The sequence below is a fragment of the Euprymna scolopes genome, unplaced genomic scaffold, assembly GCF_053919585.1.
Source record: "Euprymna scolopes isolate OS-2025 unplaced genomic scaffold, ASM5391958v1 sca700, whole genome shotgun sequence".
NCBI classification, from domain to species: Eukaryota; Metazoa; Mollusca; class Cephalopoda; order Sepiida; family Sepiolidae; genus Euprymna; species Euprymna scolopes.
The window spans coordinates 2,501-12,500 of NW_027633770.1; the positions used below are offsets into that span (position 1 = coordinate 2,501).

General features: G+C 59.7%; 2 non-coding genes and 1 pseudogene across 2 annotated transcripts in view; all 3 read left to right on the forward strand.

The window, feature by feature from the left end:
* The first annotated feature begins 3,319 nt into the window (after window positions 1-3,319).
* LOC145276096 (small subunit ribosomal RNA) lies at window positions 3,320-5,690 on the forward strand (annotated as a pseudogene).
* Window positions 5,691-6,088: 398 nt separating this feature from the next.
* LOC145276090 (5.8S ribosomal RNA) lies at window positions 6,089-6,246 on the forward strand. Its single transcript, XR_013867832.1, has one exon. It is a non-coding gene; the product is annotated as a 5.8S ribosomal RNA (ribosomal RNA).
* Window positions 6,247-6,839: 593 nt separating this feature from the next.
* LOC145276091 (large subunit ribosomal RNA) overlaps window positions 6,840-10,000 on the forward strand; it is a 5,725-nt gene continuing 2,564 nt past the window's right edge. The window contains exon 1 of the ribosomal RNA XR_013867833.1: window positions 6,840-10,000. This exon is cut by the window's right edge and continues 2,564 nt beyond it. This is a non-coding gene — a ribosomal RNA (large subunit ribosomal RNA).

The following is a 10,000-nucleotide window of genomic DNA, read 5'->3' on the forward strand; positions in this document are numbered from 1 at the left end:
CTAGCGGTCGAGAAGGCACTTTTCGACGCCTACTGCCACCCCCACATGGCGGTAGGCGCAAAACTGGAAAATCGCCGACCAGAAATGTCGCTTCGTATAATCGACGTTTTTTTGACCACCATTTTCAGGTGTCGGAGGTGGGTCTGGACGAATACCAACACCATTTCTGGGGTTTCACAACCGCCCGGCTTCTCCGACATATGTTGGAAAGGAGTAGCGATCGAGCGAAGGGGGCTGTCGGTAGGCGGCCGCGGGTTGCATGTGTGCCCGGGACAGCACCCCCATCCAACTAAGGGGTGTCCCCCGGGGGCCAGGGGGACCTCGTCCAGGTCGGCCGGGCGCTTCCAGACGCCTACCGACACCGGTCAGGTCGGCGAGGCTCCCGGCGGCCCCGAGCGGGACCACAGGTTGCGGAAGGCGTCCAAGTGAGCGGCGGCGACGCCAGGAGGCCCCCGGGGTCGACTCCGCGGCCCCCGGGTCGGTGTGCGGGCCTCCAGAGCTCGATAAAGTAGTGGTGTCGCTAGCGGTCGAGAAGGCACTTTTCGACGCCTACTGCCACCCCCACATGGCGGTAGGTGTAAAATCGGAATAGACCGGACCAGGAATGTCGAGGGGGAAAAAAATGACAAAGTCCTGGTGTGCCTAGGCGTCGAGAAGGCACTTTGCGACGCCTACCGACATCCCCATGTGGCAGTAGGCGTAAAACTGGAAAATCGCCGACCAGAAATGTCGCTTCGTATAATCGACGTTTTTTTTGACCACCATTTTCAGGTGTCGGAGGTGGGTCTGGACGAATACCAACACCATTTCTGGGGTTTTCCAGTTTGAAAGTTTTATAAAACATGTTCGGTAGGAAGCACACTTTGGTGTGTCGGTTCGTCGGAGCAGCGACTCTTTGCCTCGTGGTGGTCCGGAACGTCTCTACGGGCTTGTCGCAAAGGCGTCAGAAAGTGGCATCTCCGCCGCCTAGGGCTGTCACCGTTATCGCTGTCGCCGCGCTCCAACTTGTTTTGATCCGCCGCCTTCGTTCCTGCCAACCGTGCGCCCGCTCATCGTCGTTAGGTTATAATACGTGGTACGTGTGTGTGCTTCTCCGTGGACCTAGGGCTGCTCGACGTGTCGAACGATATGTTGGAACAACTAACGGCTCCTTTTCCTGGTTCCATAGTCGTCGTGGTACCCGCGTCGTCAGCCATATCTATGTCCACCATGTTTAGCCGATACGTTTGCTGCAGCTTCTGCTTCCGCCTCAGCGTTCGCCGCTCTCAGCCGCCGCTGTTGTTGCTGCCGTTCTGCCATTCAACCACTACCTGCGAATCTTTCGATGATCGGCCGAACGACCCATCGCTGTGCGACCGATAAATCCTCCGGATTAGGGAGAAACGCCGCCGCTCTCTGCCGCCGTCGAACGGAAAAACGTACATTGTAACGAACGAACGAACGAACGAACGAATTAACGAACGAGCGAACAAACAAACAAAAATAGCCGCGGGGGATGCACTATGTAGATCCTGATCCCCTTGTAACCATACGTACGTTGTTCGATGCTCTCCCGTCCTGGAAGTCGCCGCAGCAAACAGGAGGATGAGCAGCAGCAGGCGCCGCCGCCGTAACCGCCGCCTGCCTGCCGCCTCCTACTCCTGTCAGCGTCCGATCTCACAGCCGTGTGAACGTTCGCTGACACCCGATTTCTTTCCGTCTGGCAAAACCTTGGACGTCCCGCTCGCGGTACACGTGCTGCAGCGACTTCTCGTCCGACAACGCATAAGCGTCGACGTCTGCCGCCGCATCTTCTGATACGTGGACGGTGATAGCGCTAGTCCCTTCTTGCGCCACCTCCACCTTTGTTAGCGCCAAAGAAGATCGATCGAGCAGTCGTGGTCGCAGTCGATTAACCCGTTTTCACCGTCCGCAGTTCCCAAGCCGCCGATCAAGTCGTTGCTCTTCTTGTTCGTTCTTCCCATACCGTCGATTTGCACGGCTGCCGGATGAGCCATCCTCTGTCCGGCGAAGCGCTCACGTCAGTGATCGATACTTGCACCGACAGTCCTCCCGCTCGCGACTCGGTGCTCGAATCGGACTCGTTCGTTTTTATCTCGATGCGATTGTGAAAAGGGGGACCGGTCGTCAATGTCGTGTGTGTCGACGATGTTGTTCGCCCGGTCCGCCGCGTTGTTGTCGTTTTTTTTTTTTTTTTTTTTTTCCCCTAACGTTCGCCGTCGCACGGACGAAAGGGTGAGAAAAAAAAAAAAAAGCTCGAAAAAGCCGCCCAAAAAAATCGGACCGAGGAGCCGCTTGCGAGAACGCGCCATGTGCACGTTGTCTCTCCTCGGTTTTCCGAGCACGAACACGACGCCGGTCGGTCGGTCGGTCGACGAAGGCGACGACGAAGGTGACGGGAAAATTTACGCCGCCGCTGCCCTGGTCCAGCTCCTCCCCGATGACGGCTGTGATGTTGACGTTGACGTTGGCGACGACGACGACGACGACGGAGACGACGACGACGACGAGACGGCATCGATGGCGACCACGATGACGACGACCTCGACGAGTTCAGTCTGCACCTTGACCTCCGATGTCCGTGTGCACTGCCGTCGTGCTGTTTGTCGTTTGTCGTATGTATCGCTGTCAAGGGTGCCGTTGTCGTTGTTGTTGTCGACGTTGTTGCTTGCTCTCTCGTCTCGGTCGGTTGGTACGTTGATGACGACGACGACGACGAAGACGACGACGACGACGACGAGACGGCATCGATGGCGACCACGATGACGACGACCTCGACGATTCCAGTCTGCACCTTGACCTCCGATGTCCGTGTGCACTGCCGTCGTGCTGTTTGTCGTTTGTCGTATGTATCGCTGTCAAGGGTGCCGTTGTCGATGTTGTTGTTGTCGACGCTGTCGTCTGTTCTCTCTTCTCGGCCGGCTGTGACGTGGACGTTGACGACGACGACGACGAGACGGAATCGATGGCGACCACGATGACGACGACCTCGGCGAGTTCAGTCTGCACCTTGACCCTCGATGTCCGTGTGCACTGCCGTCGTGCTGCTTGTCGTTTGTCGTATGTATCGCTGTCAAGGGTGCCGTTGTCGTTGTTGTTGTCGACGTTGGTCGCTTTCGTTCTTTGAGTCTCGGTCTCGGTCCAAGTCAGGGGAGAAACAAAAAAGAGGCCATCAGCGCGGGCAGCGCGCTTCTTCTGACGGCGAACCCCCTCGAAAAATAAATAAACACGTGCCCGTCGTTGTAGTTGTCTGTCTTATGTCGGTCGGTCGGTCGGTCGGTCTGTCGTTCTGTCGAAACAAAGTCCCAAATTCCAACGATACCTGGTTGATCCTGCCAGTAGTCATATGCTTGTCTCAAAGCTTAAGCCATGCAAGTGTAAGTTCACGCCACGCATTAGAACGGGCGAAACCGCGAATGGCTCAGGAACCGGACCTAATCCTCGGGACCGTATTCCTCCTCGGAGGCGATGGATAACTGTGGCAATTCTAGAGCTAATACATGTGACACAGGCCGCGATCGGTCGGCGCGCCGTCGTCGCCACGCCTCGCGCGCTGGCACCCGCGTCGGCCGTTCCGGGTCGCGGCGCTACATATTAGACTGAGACCGATGCGCGTCATTCCGTCCTCCCGTCGTCGGCGTTCCCGCTCGCGGGTCCGTTCGGTGGCGGGGCTCATAGGGCGGCGCGCTCCGCTTTGGTGACTCTGGATAACTCACTGGTCGATCGCACGAGCTTTCACGCCCGGCGACGGGTCTCTCGAGGGTCCGCCCTATCAACTGTCGACGGTCGGTTAAGTGCCTACCGTGGTTACTACGGGTAACGGGGAATCGGGGTTCGATTCCGGAGAGGGAGCATGCGAAACGGCTACCACATCCAAGGAAGGCAGCAGGCGCGCAAATTACCCACTCCCGGCACGGGGAGGTAGTGACGAAAAATAACGACGCGGGACTCTGTCGAGGCCCCGCGATCGGAATGAGTACACTTCAAATCCGTTAACGAGGACCAACCGGAGGGCAAGTCTGGTGCCAGCAGCCGCGGTAATTCCAGCTCCGGTAGCGTATATTAAAGTTGTTGCGGTTAAAAAGCTCGTAGTCCGAACTCGGGTTCGTGGTCGCGCAAGCGGCCCCGGGGCGGCGGCGCCATCGTCCGTCGTTGACTTTGGTCGTCCGTTCGCATTCCCGGCCCTTTCCGCCGGTGTCAACCGCTAGCATACCCGCCACGCGGTCCTGCCGGCGAGGTGGACGAGGAGGTCGTGATCGGGATCCGGGAAAAAAAAAACAAGTGGTCGTCGGTTCGGTTCCGGGAGTAGTCTAACGGGGGGGTGCTACGTGTGTGTGTTTGGGTGCGTTCATTCGCATCCCCGCACTCTGACCCCCGCGCTTCTCTCCCTCTCCCTTTCCGCGCGTTCCTCTTTTTTTTTGAACCCCCCGGTCCGCTCCGAGTCCCTGCTTCGTGTCTTGTCTGCGCGCGTGTTGCGGTCGGCGGTTTCTCCTCCAAGGGTGCTCTTAACCGAGTGTCCGCGGCGGCCGGTACGTTCACTTTGAAAAAATTAGAGTGCTCAGAGCGGGCTGTTCAAGCTTGCATACGATAAGCATGGAATGATGGAAGAGGGCCTCGTCTACGTCTGTCGGTCTCCGTCTACGGCGAGGCAATGATCGAAGGGAGCGGTCGGGGCCACTCGTATTGCGACGTTAGAGGTGAAATTCTTGGATCGTCGCAAGACGAACTGCAGCGATGGCGTGTGGCAAGCACGTTTTCCTCGATCAAGAGCGAAAGTCGGAGGTTCGAAGACGATCAGATACCGTCGTAGTTCCGACCGTAAACGATGCCGACCGGCGATCCGCCGGCGTTCGCTTCCATGACCCGGCGGGTAGCCTGCGGGAAACCAGAGTTCGGTTCCGGGGGGAGTATGGTTGCAAAGCTGAAACTTAAAGGAATTGACGGAAGGGCACCACCAGGAGTGGAGCCTGCGGCTTAATTTGACTCAACACGGGAAAACTCACCCGGTCCGGACACCGGTAGGATTGACAGATCGATAGCTCTTTCTCGATTCGGTGGGTGGTGGTGCATGGCCGTTCTTAGTTGGTGGAGCGATCCGTCTGGTTGATTCCGATAACGAACGAGACTCCGGCCTGCTAACTAGTGCGCCGATGTCAGTGATTTTTACGGCGGGCTCGGCGTCCTCCGTGGCGCTCGGGTCCGGGTCGGTTTTCTCACGCACTTCTTAGAGGGACGGGTGGCAGAAAGCCACACGAGGCGGAGCGATAACAGGTCTGTGATGCCCTTAGATGTCCGGGGCCGCACGCGCGCTACACTGGAGGTATCAGCGGGGACTTCGCCCCGGCCCGAGAGGGTTGGGAAACCTCTGAACCACCTCCCGTGATAGGGATCGGGGCCTGTAACCAACCCCGTGAACGAGGAATTCCCGGTAGGCGCGGGTCAACAGCCCGCGTCGATCACGTCCCTGCCCTTTGTACACACCGCCCGTCGCTACTACCGATCGAACGGTCCGGTGAGGTCCTCGGATCTGGCCGACGACGCCGCCGGGCAGTGCGCGACGTGTCCGTCACGACACTCGTGCATCTACGCCTCGGCGTTCGATGCCTGGAGAAGACGACCGAACCCGATCGTTTAGAGGAAGTAAAAGTCGTAACAAGGTTTCCGTAGGTGAACCTGCGGAAGGATCATTACCGTTTTCCCGTTCGAGACTGGTTTGTTGTTTTCCGGCCTACCTCCTCTGTCTGTCGGCGTCAACGCCTCGAATGCGCGCAAACAAACCTATAAAAGGCGGAGCGAGAGATAGATTTGTGGTGACGCGGAGGTTTTTAAAGCCCCAGCTCTTCTTGCTTGCTTCCGCGTCTTACCACCTGTTTGTTTTTTCGCCCACCGCAAGTGATGGCCGCTTCTTCTTTGCCTTGTCGCCGCTTTATCGTTTTTTTTGTTTTTTTGCAGCCGCTGTGCCACCGCCGCTAGCTAAAAAAACAAACTACTCGCGACATTGCAATGCCGTCACGCCTCCTCGCACAGACCTCCTCGCACACTACTAAATCTATATAAACAAAAACTAATATAAAAAAACCAAGTGCTGAACCCTGGACGGGGGATCACTCGGCTCGTCCGTCGATGAAGAGCGCGGCCAGCCGCGATAACTGATGCGAATTGCAGGACTCAGTGAACATCGACACCTCGAACGCACATTGCGGCCCCGAGATCCCTTGTCTCGGGGCCACGTCCGGTCGAGAGGCGGAACGTTACATGTCTTTCTCCGTTAACGAAACGACATCTTGCCGTCCCCGTGCCCGCCCGGTCCTCGGCACGGTGGTAACCGGGACGTCGCAGGAGCGAGTGACGAGGGGGAAGAAAAATAAAAAAAGAATTGACTCCTTTCAATGTCTTTTTTTTTTTTAAAACCCTCTCCGGCCTCCTCCTTCGTCTCCCGCTGGCAGACCGCGGAGTCTTTTCCCTTTTCGACCGCGTGAAGAAACACTGTGGAGGAGGAGCAGGAGGAGTCTGTCCGAAAGCAGCCGAAGGGAGACCAAAAAAAAAGTACCGACCTAACCGACTGCCGACGTAAGCGCCGCCTGCTCGTCTCGCTCTCTGCCTCATGAAGGTGTCTCTCAGCGACGCCTCGAGCAGCGCGACGAGCACGGCCGTCGCACCGTAAAAAGGTGGCCGCGTCGTAGGCAACGCAACGTCGGATGGGGAGGACCCACGCTTTTTTTTAATTGTTGGCTTCTTCATTTTCGGTCGGACGGGCGCTATATCGGCCAGCCGTCGTCACACGGAGGGTACCGATCGAGATTCCTCTCCTCCAAACACCACACTCTACTAAAAACCGCCGCCCTCGGCTCGGACGAGACGACCCGCTGAACTTAAGCATATCGCTAAGCGGAGGAAAAGAAACCAACCGGGATTCCCTTAGTAACGGCGAGTGAACCGGGAGAAGCCCAACGCCGAATCCCGTCGCAAGTTAAAGGCTTCGGGACGTGTGGCGCATGGGTCGAAGGCAGCCGTTCGTTTTCGTCTCGCATAGTTCGGAGTTCCCTCGATCGGGGCCGCCCGCGGCGGGTGCCAGGCCCATTCGGTGCGGACGGCGAGCGACGGCCTTCGATCCGAGAGTCGGGTTGCTTGGGAACGCAGCCCAAATCGGGTGGTAAGCTCCATCCAAGGCTAAATACCGGGACGAGTCCGATAGTCGACAAGTACCGTGAGGGAAAGTTGAAAAGAACTTTGGAGAGAGAGTTCAAGAGAACGTGAAACCGCCCAGGGGTAAACGGGTGGGACCGCTCACCGCGATCGCGGGGGGACTCAGTCCGGTGCTGCCTAGGCTCGAGCCCAAACTCGATGTGTGTTCTTGAAAGAGAGGCCGTCGCGGCACAGGTCGTCGTTCGTCGTGTCCGCGGGGGACTCGTTCCCCGCGGTTCCAGCTTTTGTGCCCGCGTCGCCGACGAAGGAGACGGGCCGCGTGGATAGCGGGAAGGGAAACGTGGTGACGACCGCGGCGTCGGTAGGTGGCTGCGTCGGTTGGCTGCGACGGAGGGGACTCGTCCTCTCGATCGCTGCTGCCGCCGGGCCCTAACCCGCCGCATCCGTCGCCGCCGCTTCTTCTTTCCTCCTGCTCCCTCCGCGCGCGACTCCGCTGCACCCGTCCCCTTCATCATCGCTCGGCGTAATCATGGCGCGGGCGCTTCGGCGCGACCTCCGCGCGGCCGGCACCGGACGCACTTCCCCTCCGGTCCGTCGTCGCGACCCGTTCCCGGCGTGCAGGTCGAACACGCGGGTTTTTTTCCGTAGGCGGCAGGCGTTTCATCACCCTGAAAACCCCCGTCTTCCCACCTTGTGAAGTCGGGGGCCACCGGCCGTCGGGCCCGCGAACGTAACTGCCCCTTTCTGCCGGGAACGGAGGAAATCTGACACGATCCGTTACACGTGGCGAGCCGGTCCGTTTTGATCCCGCCGGAAGTCGCGTGCGGGCGACGCACTCTGTGTGTCGCTCCTTAGGCGCCCCACCGTCTCGGGCGCGTGCGCGATGAGAGGCGGGATAGGACTGGCGCGGCCTCGCCGTCACGCACCTCGCCGACGTTTCGGGTTCTTGTCGGGGGCAACCCCGCCCGCGCCCGTTTCCGTTTCCGGAGAGGTCGCTCGGCGACGCTTTTTTACTCGAGCCGCCCGCCACCCCGGGTCAGCGACGTGCATCGGCAACCCACCCGACCCGTCTTGAAACACGGACCGAGGAGTCCTGGCCGTTCGCGAGTCGTAGGGGCCACCTCTGACTAACCCCGAAGGCGAAGCGAAAGCGAGAGAGCGTGTAGGAGGGCGTCGATCGGGAGAGGTGTCGTGGCAAAGTCGTCCGGGGGTCGTCGGGGGGTGTCGTCGGTCTCGTGCCGTCGTCTTCTCCTCGCCTCACCCGCCTCCGAGCCGTGCCCGATCCCGCCGGCGCGGCGTTTTCGGCCTTCCGCCGTCGCTGCTGCGGTGCCCGCAACTTTTCCTTTTTTCTCTCTTCCCGAGAGAGATAGGAGAGGGAAGGCTCGTGGCTGACGTGCGGTTGTTTTTCCCTCCTCCCCGAGAGGGGACCGGCGCATCATCCAAAAAGGGGAATTGCCGGGCGCCAGCTTCCATATCCTCCTTCCGCCCATCGGTGAGATCCCGCGGCTTGAACTAGTCCTATTTTGTCGTCGAGTTTAGGCGCTGCGCGCGGGCGCATCACCCCCGGGTCGGTTTCCCCTTTTTCCGAGTACGACTCGGCCGACTCTGGCGTAGCGAGCGACCAGGGACCCGAAAGATGGCGATCCACGCCCGGTCGGGATGAAGCCAGAGGAAACTCTGGTGGAAGTCCGAAGCGCCTCTGACGTGCAAATCGATCGTCGGAACCGGGTGTAGGGGCGAAAGACCAATCGAGCCGTCTAGTAGCTGGTTCCCTCCGAAGTTTCCCTCAGGATAGCTGGCGCTCGATCGTCGCAATTCCATCCGGTAAAGCGAACGATTGGAGGCCCCGGGGCCGTTCACGGCCTCGACCTACTCTCGAACTCGGAACGGGTGGAACGGGCCGACTCTCCCGAACGACGGAGCCGACCCATCCGGCCGCCGCCGCCAGCACGCTTCGCTGGGCGGTTGGTCACCTCGAATGCGAGTGCCAAGTGGGCCACTTTTGGTAAGCAGAACTGGCGCTGTGGGATGAACCAAACGTCCGGCTAAGGTGCCTAACGCGACGCCCATGAGATCCCCGAAAGGGTGTCGGTCGATATAGACAGCAGGACGGTGGCCACGGAAGTCGGAATCCGCTAAGGAGTGTGTAACAACTCACCTGCCGAATCGACCGGCCCCGAAAATGGATGGCGCTGGAGCGACGGACCGATGCCGGACCGTCGCGGCGAGGAGCGATGAACTTTCGCGCCGAAACGATGCCGCGACGAGTAGGAGGGCGCCGCGGCGAGCACGGAAGCCTAGGGCGCGAGCCCGGGTGGAGCCGACCGCGGGTGCAGATCTCGGTGGTAGTAGCAAATATTCGAACGAGACCTTCGAAGACCGAAGTGGAGAAGGGTTCCGTGCCAACGGCGGTCGAGCACGGGTCAGTCGGTCCTAAGACGCGGGCGAAAGTCTTCCCGAAAGGCGCCGGATCCGTTATGAAAGGTGAAAGGAAAGCGAATCGAATCGAATCGAATCAAAAGCCCAAACAAAAAAAAAGCGGCCGGCCTCCCGTCGAAAGGGAATCGGGTTAATATTCCCGAACCCGGACTCGGAGAGGGCCCGGGGGTGGCGACGCTGTCGGCAGCGATGTCGGCGGCGCCCGTCGCTTCCCGGGCGAAACCGCGGTGACGCAAGCGAGCCCGGAGACGTCGCCGGGAGCCCCGGGAAGAGTTCTCTCTTCTTCGTAAAGGACCATGTCCGTGGAATCGGCTCGTCCGGAGATACGGAAAAGGTACCTGTAGAGCGCCGCGGCTCGGGCGGCGTCCGGTGCGCTTTCGGCGGCCCTGGAAAATCCGGGTCCGGTTTTCGCAGC